Consider the following 14443-nt stretch of genomic DNA (forward strand, 5'->3'; position numbering starts at 1 on the left):
CCAAATATTGATACTTGGCATACAAAATCATACATGGGCAAAGGATTCATGAAAAGCATGCAAGATAAAACAATGGATTCAATTTAACAGAGTATAGAAAGTTAATTATTATAATCTCATAGTTCACATTGCAACTGACTGAAAGGAAACTACCGCCTGTCAAGTATTGGTGTCGTATCAAAAAAGGATATCCATAATTAGCTGAAATGATTACAAAAATGCACTCCCTTTTCTAACTATAGATCTGTGTGAGTCTGGATTTTCTTCATGTGCTTCTCCCAAAGCAACATAACAAATTGAACGCAGAAGCAGACATAAGAATCCAATTGTCATCTAATAAGCCAGACACTGAAGTGATTTGTAAACATATTTTTAAAATGCCAGACAGTTCCCTAATTTTGGGTTGTTTTGAACAATATATGTACTTTTCACAAAATTGTGATCAACTGTAACATGTAATAGGTTTGTCATTTTTAAATGAATTAATAAATATATATTTGAAATGTCTGCTTTTTCATTTCTAGCAAGGTAAATGTTAATAGGTATAATCCATGTAATTAAAATCTCTTTTGAGTACCGAATATTTTTTAAGAGTGTAAAGGATTCCTAAAACAAGGGGTGTGAGAATCACTAGTGTGGATTATGAGAAAACAACAACAAAAAACTTTTGGTAAGATTTTGATTTCTTAATCATCCTCTCTTTGGAGGCGCTCAACAATCTTGGCCAAATGCCACACGTGAGCATGAAAGGACCACGTTAAGATCGCTATGTCACCTATCGTGGGGGATTCCTGTGGGGGGTGGCTCAGTAACGGACTTCCGGAAGAAACACAGGAAGTGACTCGCCCTTACAAGCAAGTCCCTCTGGTAAGCTCCTCAGGGCATGTATTCTCTGAAGGCCAAAATACTTCTTGCACTGGAGCATAAGGTACTTTGATTTTGTGATACCCCAGGATGTAAAAAATAATCTCAAGGGATGATTATAGAAAAAAAAACTGTCTAATAATTGTAATTTGCTTTAATTTTCAAAAGCCTTATAAATATTGAACTTATGATTGCTTTTTTGAGATATGTGTGTGCATGTGTATATATATGTATGTGTGTGTATCTGTGTGTAAATATATATGTGTGTAAATATGTATGTGTTTAGTGTGTGTATGTACTATACATAGTGTCTAATATTTACTAGCTGAGAGGTATGGACACTAGAACATTAAAAGACATCCTAAAGTTATGGGGACAAAGTTCGTGATATGAACTAATGTAACCATTATCGAAGTTCACCTGTTAAACTTTTTCTTCAATTCTAGCCACTTTATTCTTTTGTTTTTCCTCTTCCTTTCCAGCGAGGTTCTAGCTCAGTACCCTCATTGTAATTGACTCCCCCAGGCTCTGTCCATTTTTATTAAGCACCAAAATGTCAGCTAGTTAGCCAAAAGATGTTGCTGAACTCTGCACGGTGCATTGCACACACTCATATTTAAAGGTATACACGAGCAGGGGAGACCTTCTGCAGAGCCAGGAGCAGGTCACAAGGAGATGGGAAGCCACCCCTCCTGTCATTCCCCAAATGCTAGAATTTCCTCTTAGAACAAAATCCCTTTCGTTTAAGGCTAAAAACATGGGCAATCCAAATACCGTCATTGTTGTACCTTACTGTGGATGGAGAAATCCAGGATCTGTTTAATGGGGATCTGGAAGAAGAGGCTAGCAGAGAGCCCTCCTGGGGAAAAAGAAAGCTGAAGGGTTTGGGCTCCAGAGATGCCAACATCAGTCTCCCCGGGAGGCCATGCAGCGTAGTGACAAGACCTTGAGGGTTGGTGCCAGCTACACCTGAGTTTGAATACCTGTTCCCCCACTCAGTCACCAGCCAGGTCACTTAGTCTCATGGAGAGTCAGTTTCCTCATGTGGTAAAGGAAGACAGCCATATCTACCTAGCATGGCTGAGCAAAGATCCACTGAGAGCAAGCTTGTGACATGCCTCGGACACAGTAGGTGTCCAATAAGTGTTTATTTTCTGTTTCTGTTTTAGAACTTTTCACACACATTTTCGTATTTGTTACCTTTTGAATGGGCAGATGAACCCATTTTCCAGGGTACAACTCTACGTATTTTCACTTCTTCCCCGTGTCCTGATGATTTCACCTGTTTTAAAACTTCTCATAGTATCTCACACAACCAGTATCAAAAGCTTTCTTTAAAAAAAAAAAAAAATGCAAAGAATAGGGTGTTCATTCTATTCTGTCTCCATGGTCAGCTGTGTCTTCCAGAAATTCCAAGAAGTTAGTGAGGCCTGACCTTCCTCTTTTTCTTCTTTTCTTTTTGTAAAGCATGCCAGCAATCTTTAATCATGCTGTGATTTTCTAAATGCCACCCAGGTTAGCCCCTGAAATAGTTCCAAAGAAAGGTTTAACCCACAGACACACAAGTAGCTGATTTGCACTTTCCAGAGAGTACTCAGAAACATCTTTTTTTTTTTTTGGTAATATATTTCTCAGTTTCCTCCCTTTATTTTCATATTCATTTCTAGGGAGAAGCATTTCCTTTTGCTATAAATGTTAGTAAAAACTCAGGTCCAATTAGTTTCTTGTGTTGTATGTGTGCTTACTTTTTTGGGGGAGGATGAACATGCAAACCACTTTATAGCATTTTTTTTTCTTTTAAAAAGAAGAAAAATGGATCTGTAAAGTGGACAGAGTTGATCTACTAGATGCTTCCTCGGCCACCTAGTAAAATAAAAATAATTCAAATAATTTGAAAAATAATCAAATAAAGACTAATTTGACCAATAGAATTTACTGTTCAAAATGAGCAGCTTTGGAAAGGAAGATTAGTATCGAGAAACTAGGCTAAAAAGGGTTAAAACCAAGAATAGCAAGTGCTCTGTGTATTAATAGCATGTTGTCGACCCGTCTTAAACAGGCCGGAAATGAGCCATCCACTCACTCTGATGGAAGATGATGAGAACTGTTCAGAAGTTGAAGTCTGAGACAAATGCAAAGGGACAGAGCCAAGACAGGAACATCCAGCAACTAACAGCCTGAAAGTCTAGAGGGAAGGATCTCATCAGAGATATGAGTAGACCTCAGAGAAGCAAGCTTCCTTTGCAGCAAACTTTCCTCTGCCCCACCTGCTTTGACTTGGCAATGACAATCCCGGAGGTGACTGTGAAGAAAAGCAAGAACCCAGTTTAAAGGGACAGTCTTGGAATGAGTAAAATGGTAAGCTAACCTCAAAAAAAATGAAGTAATGTCAGAGATGTAGAGGAAGCAAAAAATGGCAAAAGCTTCATTTTAAAGAAGATACTTTAAATGGCGTCCTTTTCATTGATGACAGACAAATCAGGATCCTTTTACTTGATGAAGTGTTACTACCAACAGGAAATTCTTTAGTGTTGACACCCAGGGATAGCCTGTCCGTTTTGTGTTACATTTCCCTCCTGTACTCAGCAACGATCAGATGAAAATGTTGGAGCTACTTTTTGGAGTCAACTGAAGCGTACATGTGTGTTAGATAAGCCAAAACCATCAGTGGCGTTCAGTGATGAAGGCATAATCAGCCAGACTTGGTGCCTGATGTGGTCTGCCTCCTTGCATTTCCTTCTACCTTACATTTCTGTCTTAGAGATTTGCTTTCATTCTTTTCAGATCTCCAGTGCATGCAGTGGAAATCCTCCTTAAGCATTCCTCTCTCTATTTTGTTGTTTTTTTTTTTTCTCCTGGTAGATTGCATGCTTCCTTCACCTTGTGAGAAATAGGTCTGGCAGCTTTGAGGCGGGTTTCTTAAACTGTAGTGGGAATGCCTTGTGTTATTTGTTGAACTTCTTACAAGGGTTCTCCTTCATCATGCCCAATGTGCTATTTGCAAAATACATGGCAAATAACCATTCATCACTTGACATCATCAGAGCCCTGCACCACTTGATTGCTTCTCCTCTAGGTAAGTGCAAATGATGATCTAACTGATCACAATCGCTGATCAGCACTTGGCCTCCTGCAAAGGTCCATGCAAGCACACAGGCTTTTTGTAAGACGCCACTGAGCACGTATCAGATGGAGCACCCTCCCCCATCACCTTCTCGCTCCTGAAAAACTCAATAACTTGGTATTGTTCAGTGAGTCATTCAAGCGAGGAGAGTGGAATTCTACCTGTTCCTCAAGGTAGAGAATCTGGTAAGCAGCTGCAGACTGGTAGGCATTTATAGCTCTTTCTACGTATAAAGAGCTCACGGTTAGGTGAATGCAAGCCTTGAGTGAGAGCTCGGTAACTTCCTGTGTTTGTCTGAAATCAAGCACAAATTAAGCCAGTGTGCAAAACAGAGCTCAACAAATGTAGTCCTCTTTTAATGCTTTTTCTTCTTTTTTTTCTCCCCACCGGAGAAAGACGTCGTGGAAACAGATCAGAAACACACGGAGCCGAAAACTTCAAAGTAAACTTTCATAAATGCCACACAGTTTCAAAAATGATCATGTAAAGGTTTTTTTTTTTTTTTTTTTTTTTTGTTAAAACATTGGTTGTAATTTCTACTAGGTGTCACAAGTCAGTGAACCATTAAAAGTGAACCGGCTCACTGAACCAGACTGAGCTGAACAGATGGAATTCCACCCTGGCCATGCTCGAAAGGCTCCATGAACAATACAAAGTCTTCTTTTAAGTCCCCTCCTTGCAGTTGCTTACCTCACTAATGCAAACACGTGGGGAGCTCTCAGGCCGGAACATGGCCCCTCAGCTCTTTGTTCGGTTGTTCAAGCAGAAGGCAAGGCAGTTCGGTTGAAATCCTCAGGGCCAGCCCTTGTATTTTCAAAGTTCCAGTGTTATTTTCCATGTGTTCTCAAATATATGTTCGGAGTAGGACGTTTGGTTCTCTTTTCATTTTGCCCCGGGTTGTAACTTACTCTAATCTGTCCAGGTACAGATGTACCTTGAATTATTTCTTGGAATATTTTTATTTTCTTGTAAAGGAGGCTGAACAGCATGGACTCCTGTTATTCTTTTTGTCCGTGTCTTCGGTTTATTTATTTACATTTTCTTTCTTTCTTTCTTTTTTTAAGATTTTATTTATTTATTTGACAGACAGAGATCACAAGTAGGCAGAGAGGTAGGCAGAGAGAGAGAGAGGAAAGCAGGTTCCCTGCTGAGCGGAGAGCCCGATGTGAGATGGGGTTTGAACCCAGGACCCTGAGATCATAACCTGAGCTGAAGGCAGAGGTTTTAACCCACTGAGCCACCCAGGCTCCCCTATTTACATTTTCTTTCTTTTTGGAAAATGCAGATGAATGCCAGACCACAACACAGACAATTTCAGTCCTTTCTTAAATCCTAAAATCCTCATCTAGTAGGGAAAGTAAACTGATAAACAGAGTTATAGACATGCGTTGTTTACTTGTGTATAGAGGTGCTAAAGATAGTCTTAGAGGACCAAGGGATCAAAGGAGCATTTCTAGTTAATGCATTAAGTGTTAGTCAATTAATTAATTCAATATATCTCTATAAGGGCTAACTAGGCCCAGGTATTATACCGAACACTGTGTGAGATCTACAATGAAATGAAACTCAGATCTCTGCTTTCACAGAGACTGTAAGTTAGAAGAGATGAGCTAGACATAAATAATTGTACATTTGAAAATTCATACCATTTCAGTAGTTCCTTGATTTCTATACTCCCTCCTGCTATCCTTCCTCTTTTGACTCCTGACTGGTGCCATGCTCTGTGGACGTGTGATCTACACATCCATACTGCCCATTTTGGGTCTCTGGAGATATGTTTATTTTCAAGGCTTATGTTTTGTAAATCTTCAAACTAATTTTGCTTCTTTGTATATCAGACTATTCCCTCAAAGCACGTTCTAACAGGGCTTGGGAGACAATGGACTGAGAGAAGGCCGGAGGGTCAGGACTGGGAATTTGGTTAGGCACAAAAGGTACTGGCAGGTGGATCATTGATTAATTCCAGAGAGGTCAGCTCAGGGAGAGATTAGCAAGTAAGAGGACAAGAATCCAGGGATACCGGCATTAGGGATCAGATACTGAGGTTAGGATTCCGGAACACACAGGGTCAGGGGGTGAAAAAGAAGTTTTTGGCAACATGAGTCATGGGTCCAGGTCAAAATCTCTCAACCACAAGAGATTAGGAGCTGTTCAAAAGGTCTGAGTAAGAGGCATAGGATGTAAACAGAAAGCATCAATTGAGTGATCCTGTGTTTTTCTCAGTGCTTAGATGTGGCTCTCGAACTTGGGCGGAAGCTGTTTACAGGGGGAGGGTCCACAAGCAGGCAATTTTTCGATTAAATGAAGGATAGGGCAAAGAATTAAGCGTGTTGTGAGAGCATTAAAATAGAACATTTAGAAGCTGTTTGTGAACCTGGATTTCTGAGTTTACATATTCTTTAAGGATTAAATATGCCATTTAATTTAGGCAGTAAAACAGCACTAAAGTTCAGTCTTGAACATTGTAGATATTAGTTCAAGTCCATGTCCACGTCATCCTACTTATTAGCTATATGAACTCATGTAAGATACTTAACCTCTCAAAGACAGGATTTCTTCAAGAGTAAAATGAAAATGACACCTATCCAAGAGTGCCAAATAATCTCAATATTTAAAAATAATAGATGTAAAATTATTAGATGTAAATGTGATTATTATCATAGCCCTCATTATTACAAATCTGGATTTTTTTATTCAGGAATTCTATCCTTTTCCTTTTCAGAATACAAGTACTGTACTCTATAAAATTAATAGTTTGGCAATTCTCACTGATTTTTTTTTTTTAACCCAGTGACTCAATCTTCTCTCAAAAACTCTCTGTTTATTGTTTTATTAGTCCTGATAAGCAGAAATAACAAAAGCTTATGAGGAAATACAGTTCAACACCGCCCTCCCCACAAAATGGTTTCCAAGCTTCTATCCAGAGATCCCCATCTAGTAGCATGGATTGAAACACCAGGAGAGGGACTGAAAGCCTGAGAAGAGCAAATATAAATCCTTCTCTATCTTGTTCTCACAAAGCAAATATTTTACATGGTCACTACTCCAAAACCATACAAAAATGAGTTCCCATGCGATTCTTTGGATTTCCTACAAAGAAACCTAGTTAATAAGGCTTTCTGCTGTGGGTGTGGTCAATCCTTAAACCAGCACTTAAGCATCCGTTGATACTTAACTGTGGAATAGTCCAGAATGTGTTTTAATTGAAATGCTATTTTAACTACTTCTCATGAATTGTCATGGGAAAAACCAAAACAAGACAAACAGCCATAAATGGAAGACTCTTGAGGCAGAAACTGATGGATGACATTACAAAGAAAAAAACTTTTCTTCCTTTCTTCACATTGAGCTTCCATAGTACTTTATTTAAAATATTAAAATAACATTAAATAAAGGGCAAGAGCCTCATTTTCTAGGCTAGAACAAGCCTGGAGTACCATAAGCTCTTCAGAAATGTATTGGAATGGAATTTTCTCTTTCTTCATGATGTCTTTTTCTTGGAATAGGCATTCTTGGAATGGGAATGGAAATCATCTCAACTCACGCCCTCCCATTGCCTTATTTTTATTTTTTTAAGATTTTATTTATTTATTTGAGAGAGAATGAGTGAGAAAGAGCATGAGAGAGAAGAAGGTCAGAGGGAGAAGTTGGCTCCCCAAGTTGCTGGGAGCCCAATGCGGGACTCAATCCTGGAAGTCCGGGATCATGACCTGAGCCAAAGGCAGTCACTCAACCAACTGAGCCACCCAGGTGCCTGCATTGCCTTATTTTCAATAACATTATTCACATCCATTTCCACAACTTAACTTATTTGTGTTGCCTAAATTTTGGTGTCACGTGGAGTATGGGATCAACTTGGATGTTGGGGACAAGGAGGCCATTGACATAAAAGCTACCATCAGTCTGCGGCTGACTTCACAATCAGAAAAAACTCACTCATCCATAGATTAAGGTGATGAATTCTTAGAATATAAGTTCGGTGGGGAAGTTAGCCAGTGACCAAGAATGAATTCTTAAGATGTCTTTGGTGCAAAATGGTGGTTTACTAAAGAACGGGGACAGGGGACAGGACCTTTGGGCAGAAAGAACTGCTGCCCCAGGGTTGTGAGGAGTGGTCCATTATATACTTGTAAGTTGGGAGGGGGTCAGGGATGGCGTAAACCCCTAAGGAATTTCGGAAGCAAGGCTTCCAAGACCTTGAAGGGCAAAACATTTTGGGAAAAATGTTATTCATTTCCAGTAATAAAACCTTTGTTGTGAGACTCCTTACCAGTGGTCCTTATGCTTGGGAATGATTGTCAACACTACTTGGAGGGTTTAGAGATAAAGGAAGTTTCCAAAGGAATTGTTAAAGTAGACTTACAGGATCCTGGTTGGGGGAAGGGGTCGGTCAGGCTAGGATTGACCTTTGCCCTTCACAAAGCCTTAAGGTGGAGGTAGTCCCTAGAGGAATGTCACTCTGCCTGTTTTAAGGGCTTGTCAGTGGGTAAAGGAATTTAATAATTTTTCTTCTGCCTCTGTTTCCCGCATCAAAGGGTATCTCAGAACTGTATGCTTTCCCTTGGGGAATAAAACTAGTCACTTGAACTTTTTCTCAGTGTTTGGTAAGATGTTGGCAATATCTTTGCAGTTGTGGATTCTCCCTGTCCCCTGGGCTTTGGGCAGGAGGAAAGAATAGTGAGAAGTCTCATGCCTACATTCAGATTCTGTGAACCCACTGAAAAGCCTGAGAGAGGATGGACATCTGGAAAGAAAGGAGCCAACGGTATTATGCTCAAGCCATACTCAACTACTCAGAGTTCCTTCCCCGGGACATCTTAAAGATTTCCAGTGCCTTAGCCCCACGCTCTTGCTCGGAAATGCCTATCTCCATCTCTCATTTGCTTCCTTCAAGTTCATATGTTGTCTCCTTTGCAACACTTCCTCACACACTCGTTTGCTCCATCCGCAAACAGATGTCACTGCACATTTTTCTGTACTTCCATAGCAGTTATTTATAAATCTTTCTCCTCCATTCATCCGTGACCTTCTTCACAAGAGGTTCTATCTAATCTTATTCATCTTTGGAAAGCAGAGTAAGTTAGTGGGTAAAAATATGGACTCTGGAGTTAGAAGGTTTGGGTCAAACTATTGTTTCCTCCACTTACTAGCTGTGTGATCTTGGAAAGGACGTTCGACCACGCTGAGCCTCAGTTTAATCATCGAGAAAAGGGCTGTTTGTTGCCCCACAGGGTTTGCTTTGATAACTAAAAGAAAAATCCACAGAAATCACTTGGCAGGAAGTAAGTGCTCAACAACTATGAGCTCTGATTAACCACATTGTCTAGTCTGCTCCGTACCTATCATTGTCTGGCTCAGAGTGGGGCCTTGGTACCTGCTTTGTTTCATTTAGCTCATGCCCTCATTAAACCCCAGAGTAAAAAAAAAAAAAAAAAAAAAAATACAGCTTGAAGAGTCAGCTTATATATCTTTCACTACAGGTTAGAAAGGAGTCAGTATAGAGCCTCTCCTTGAAAGATGGTGAAAAGGAAACAGAAGCTGAACCACTGAAAACCGAGTTCATATTTAACATTGTGAAGAACACTGCCAAGATAAAAGATTGGGGAGTTACAGATTCCTAGTTCCAACTTTTACATGACTTCTCATTTACTATGTGAATACAGAAATATCTTTGGATTTTTTTTTTTTTTTTTTTTTTTTTTGGAGCTCAGTTGCAATATCCACAAAACAGATATTGTAGTGCTAACTTGCCTTCTCCAGATGTAAAGAAAACAGAGCACAACAACACTCAGCCAATTTTATTACAAGCCCCCTCCTGCTCTTCCAGCAGGGAAACTGAGACACAAGTGTGGGGACTTGATCAAGGTCGCAGTCAGTGGCAGAACCAAATTAAAATTCATGTTCCCAGAGTCCTTTCCGTGCCATTGCTTCACCTACTGACCCATGGTGCTCTAACCAAGAAGTACTTCTGATTAAGCGCACTTTCAGGTTTCAATAACACAGAACCTTGGCAAGGACTTTAGGTAACAACCTCATATCATATATTCCAGCCACTTTTTGGCAAGAACCAGCTGTCTCATATATACGTTGATTTAATTGCCTTGTACCGGCTGACATTAATGAAAGGGGAGCACTTCTGATATTGAACCAAGAGTACAGGGTTTAATAAAGTCTCTATTTGAAAAATAAAAAGGGCAAATAAAAATGGGGATAGATGTCTTCCTTGTAGACGGTATAGTCCATTAGCAGGGACCGTGCCTTTTTTGGTTCACTATTTTGCTTTCAGAGCTAAGCACAGTGCCTGCATATGATGCCTTTTCAATTAGAATTAAATGAATGAATGAATGAGTCCGTGGAGGGCCAAGTTTTAGGTGTCATTGAATAGCCTCCCATACTTCGGTGCCATGTTTCCCTCATACGAAAATGCTGGATGTTTTCCTTTATCTAATGCTTTAAAAATGTGTCTGTGTGTATGTATTAGCATGCTAAAATTTAAGTTGTGAGAAAGATTTCAGCATACGCTAGATATGGCACACCAAAGTAAGGCCCTGAATCAAAATGCGCATATTTTAAAGCAAAAGGTTAAGAGCTGGTTTCACAAATTTGGAGCTTGACACTAGGGGAACACTGACCCAAATGGAGGATGTAAAAATGTTAAGAAAGGAAAGGGGAAAGCATTTAAGGACAATTGCACAGGGAAAGCTGCACTGAGAGCTTCTTTTTTCCCAAAGGGAGGAGGACTGGAGACACCCCAGCCTTCTGTCAAACGGAAGAAGGAAGAACTTCAATAATTGTTGAGAGAGCTAGTTATTCCTCCTCTGGCTTTGAGACCAGAGTGAAGGGAGACTGACTTCGGCTCAGGAAATCAAAGAGCAGAAGACGTGTTGAAGAGCTGGTTTGACAGCTCTGAGGTGAGTCACCATCATATCCAGAAAGTAACTCCTCTCTCTTGCTGGTTTCAGAGACGCAAAACCCAGGTACCAGGGAGAGATCCAAAGTAGGAATGGCTTGAAGCTACTTTTTGTCCAGGCAGAGAAGCTGGCCTAGAAAGGCAATGGGACTCCAGCAGAAAAAAGTCTCCACAGAACGGGCTACTTAAGAACCAGAGGCTGACGGGAGAGGTGGGCCAGCAGAAGGACAAGCAGAGGCTAGAGGTGTGGTTGGAGGGGACCAGCGAAGGCCTTCCAAATTTCGCTACTAAAACCTCCATGAGAATAAGAGTCAGCTTAAACAGTCTTCTCTGCCCAGGTACCATAAAATCAGCTTAGAACAATAGCAATTTATATGAGAAAATTCCCTGCCTGCCTTTCTGCTTCCAGATAGTTCCCTGGGTTTCAACCCAGGAGGGGTTAAAGATCATAGCTAATGAGTCAGGTGGAAAAAGTAGAAGAATTAGGACAGAGAAGATGTGTGTCCTGCCTTCCAGGTGACAGGCAGCTAGCTCTCTTGAAACTGGCCCAGCTGGTAGAAAGGAGAGGAGTGAACAGTAAACCGAGTTCAGAATTTTCATAATTGCTGGCAATGGGCATGTGACTATTGATGTGACACTGTTTTGAACCTGAAGTGAATCTGGAGCCATTTATTAGTAAACAATAAACATGGAATTAAAGGAACCCATTGAAGGAGTTTCTTCATGGCAAGGGAAAACCTTCTCCTGAGTATATTTTGAAGAAGGAGGAGACACCAGGATAAAATTACATTTTGAGTACATCTCATAAACTGAGCTTGGCCAAAAAAGCAGATATATTTCCTACCTCCTACTTTCCTATTTCCTACTTTCCTACAATGTGGTTTATCTACAGGTTATCTCTCAAGATCTCTCAAGGCCATTTCTGCACTTATATCTTTCCCACGGGCCCATCAGACTTAGAGTTGGCTTGGAAATCGGGATCACGACTACCTTGGTGGAAGTCAGAAGAAAATGAAAATGTTGCTGCGGTTGAGGTTGAAGAGGTTATGGCTAAAATCAACAAGTCAGGAAATGACAGATGCTGGCGAGGATGCGGAGAAAGGGGAACCCTCCTCCACTGTTGGTGGGAATGCAAGCTGGTGCAACCACTCTGGAAAACAGCATGGAGGTTCCTCAAAATGTTGAAAATAGAACTGCCCTATGACCCAGCAATTGCACTATTGGGTATTTACCCTAAAGATACAAACGTAGTGATCCAAAGGGGCACGTGCACCCGAATGTTCATAGCAGCAATGTCCACAATAGCCAAACTATGGAAAGAACCTAGATGTCCATCAACAGATAAATGGATCAAGAAGATGTGGTATATATACACAATGGAATACTATGCAACCATCAAAAGAAATGAAATCTTGCCATTTGCGACAACATGGATGGAACTAGCTAAGCATAGCATGCTTAGCGAAATAAGTCAAGCAGAGAAAGACAACTATCATATGATCTCCCTGATATGAGGAAGTGGTGATGCAACATGGGGGCTTAAGTGGGTAGAAGAAGAATCAATGAAACAAGATGGGATTGGGAGGGAGACAAACCATAAGTGACTCTTAATCTTACAAAACAAACTGAGGGTTGCTGGGGGGAGGGGGGTTGGGAGAAGGGGGGATGGGAGAAGGGGGGTGGGGTTATGGACATTGGGGAGGGTATGTGCTTTGGTGAGTGCTGATTCACAGACCTGTACCCCTGGGGATAAAAATACATGTTTAAAAAAAAAAAAAAAAAAAAAAACTTAGCATATCAAAGAAAAAAAAGAAGAAAATGAAAAAGGAGAGCTAATGACTGGTACACTCTTGCCATGGAAACGCAATGGATGAAGGGGGAAGAAGGGAGTGGGGGTGATGTTTATTGAGCAGCTATCCAATGCCACGCACCCCGGGAGTGCTTTCACAGGACTGCTCTGACATTCTTCCATGAACCAGAGCTCTTTTAAAGTTGGTATTCCTACACCCTCTGTGTAGAAGAGGAAATGAGAGAAGTGATTTGCGGAGCCTCATGAATTCAGGCCAGTCAGATTCCCAAATCCCTGCTCTTTCTGCAATTCCATACAGCTTCCTCCGAAACTACACTTTAAATACATTTTGAAGCTCGCTTGTGACTTCTCTCGTCCTTTTTAATTTCCAGAATCTAATCCCATATCAAAGCTGATAGTATTTTTAAATAAGGAAATTGTTTTTGATTTCCATTACTACATTTTTATGAGACTACATTGACTTCTTTTATTAGAATTGAATTTCAGGATAGCAAATGTCATATGTTCTTAGCACTGTATACCTTTCCATTATAGGACACAACAGTTGATTCCAATCAACTTTTTTTTAACTCATTCCACATTTCCAATATTTTTATACTTCTATTACCATTCACAAATATTCTCAGAAGTGTGTTCCAATCTGGTGATATTATAACTTTCCCCTAGGGGTTTATTAGCTTCCATGTTACAGTATTCATTTCACCTACTTTCATTTCCTTGGACTAAGTCCAGAATAGCCCCTGGTCCTGTTGATTGCTTCACAAGCTGTGTGAGGGAACATTTTTGTAATGCACTCAGAGACAAGCATCCATCGGACTCCATTCCTGTGATCTATCAGTCATTGTCAGGGGATTGAAATTGCATCACGTTGACTACTTTTATTTCTCTAATGCCTTCACATTTTTTTTTCCCTGTTCATTGCTTAGCTTTCTGTTATAGAAAAACACACCTCTTCACATTAATATTTGTTTTTATGAATTTCATCCTTTTCAGAAATGTGGTCTTTCTATGTAGCTTGGCTCCCCCCCCCCCAAGTAGATAGGGATTCCCAGTTTGAGCCCATGTTGCATTCACCAAGATTTTGACATGCCCCTGGAGGTAGCGCCTCTAGAAGTCAGGCTATTACCCTCTAGGATCAAGTAACCTCTTCAGAAAGACCCGTCCTAAGGAAGTTCAAAAGCAAAAGGTAAACTTAAAGTTGGAGGAGAGAGTCTAAGTATGGCATGATGCTTGTCACGTGAAGGGTCCAGTAGTCTAATTATAGGATATACATAAACTTGGGTCCTTAGGGTGAGGCACATGAAAAAAGCAGATCAAGTAAAAATGAAATGAACAATTTCTCTATCCCTGAGGGATAGTATGAACACAAGGTATAAGTGGCGTTGATATCAGGAGCTAGGTGTGGATGGCCTTATGCTGTCCTGGAAGATGGTCATCCAGGTGGGGTAGACAGTGGGGGCACTGATCATGGTATGTCTGTGGCATGTTTTTGGAGACCTCAAAATCAACTATTGGAAGCATTGCTGGTGTACACAGGCATCAACGATGACAGAGCTTCTGATGGGCAGCAGTGGAAACTGTGGAGAAACTGGAGACAGATTGAAATTCCTGCAAAGTGCGTTGCTGGAGAAGTTGGAGAAATGCTGTTTTGTAGCCCTTAGGACCATTTTCTTAGCCCCAGACTGACATGGCCCAGGTAACGCAGGAAATGATAAGGAAAAGAATGACCTAAACA

The 14443-nt window shown here is 40.6% G+C and overlaps 1 long non-coding RNA gene across 1 annotated transcript; it reads left to right on the forward strand.

Moving 5' to 3' along the window:
• Nucleotides 1-841: 841 nt before the first annotated feature.
• Nucleotides 842-10916, forward strand: LOC106004828. Its single transcript, XR_001177873.2, has 3 exons — nucleotides 842-928; nucleotides 2924-3222; nucleotides 10720-10916. It is a non-coding gene; the product is annotated as an uncharacterized LOC106004828 (long non-coding RNA).
• Nucleotides 10917-14443: the final 3527 nt, after the last annotated feature.

This window comes from Mustela putorius, unplaced genomic scaffold (genome assembly GCF_011764305.1).
Source record: "Mustela putorius furo isolate JIRA1106 unplaced genomic scaffold, ASM1176430v1.1 tig00003858_pilon_pilon_pilon, whole genome shotgun sequence".
Classification (NCBI taxonomy): domain Eukaryota; kingdom Metazoa; phylum Chordata; class Mammalia; order Carnivora; family Mustelidae; genus Mustela; species Mustela putorius.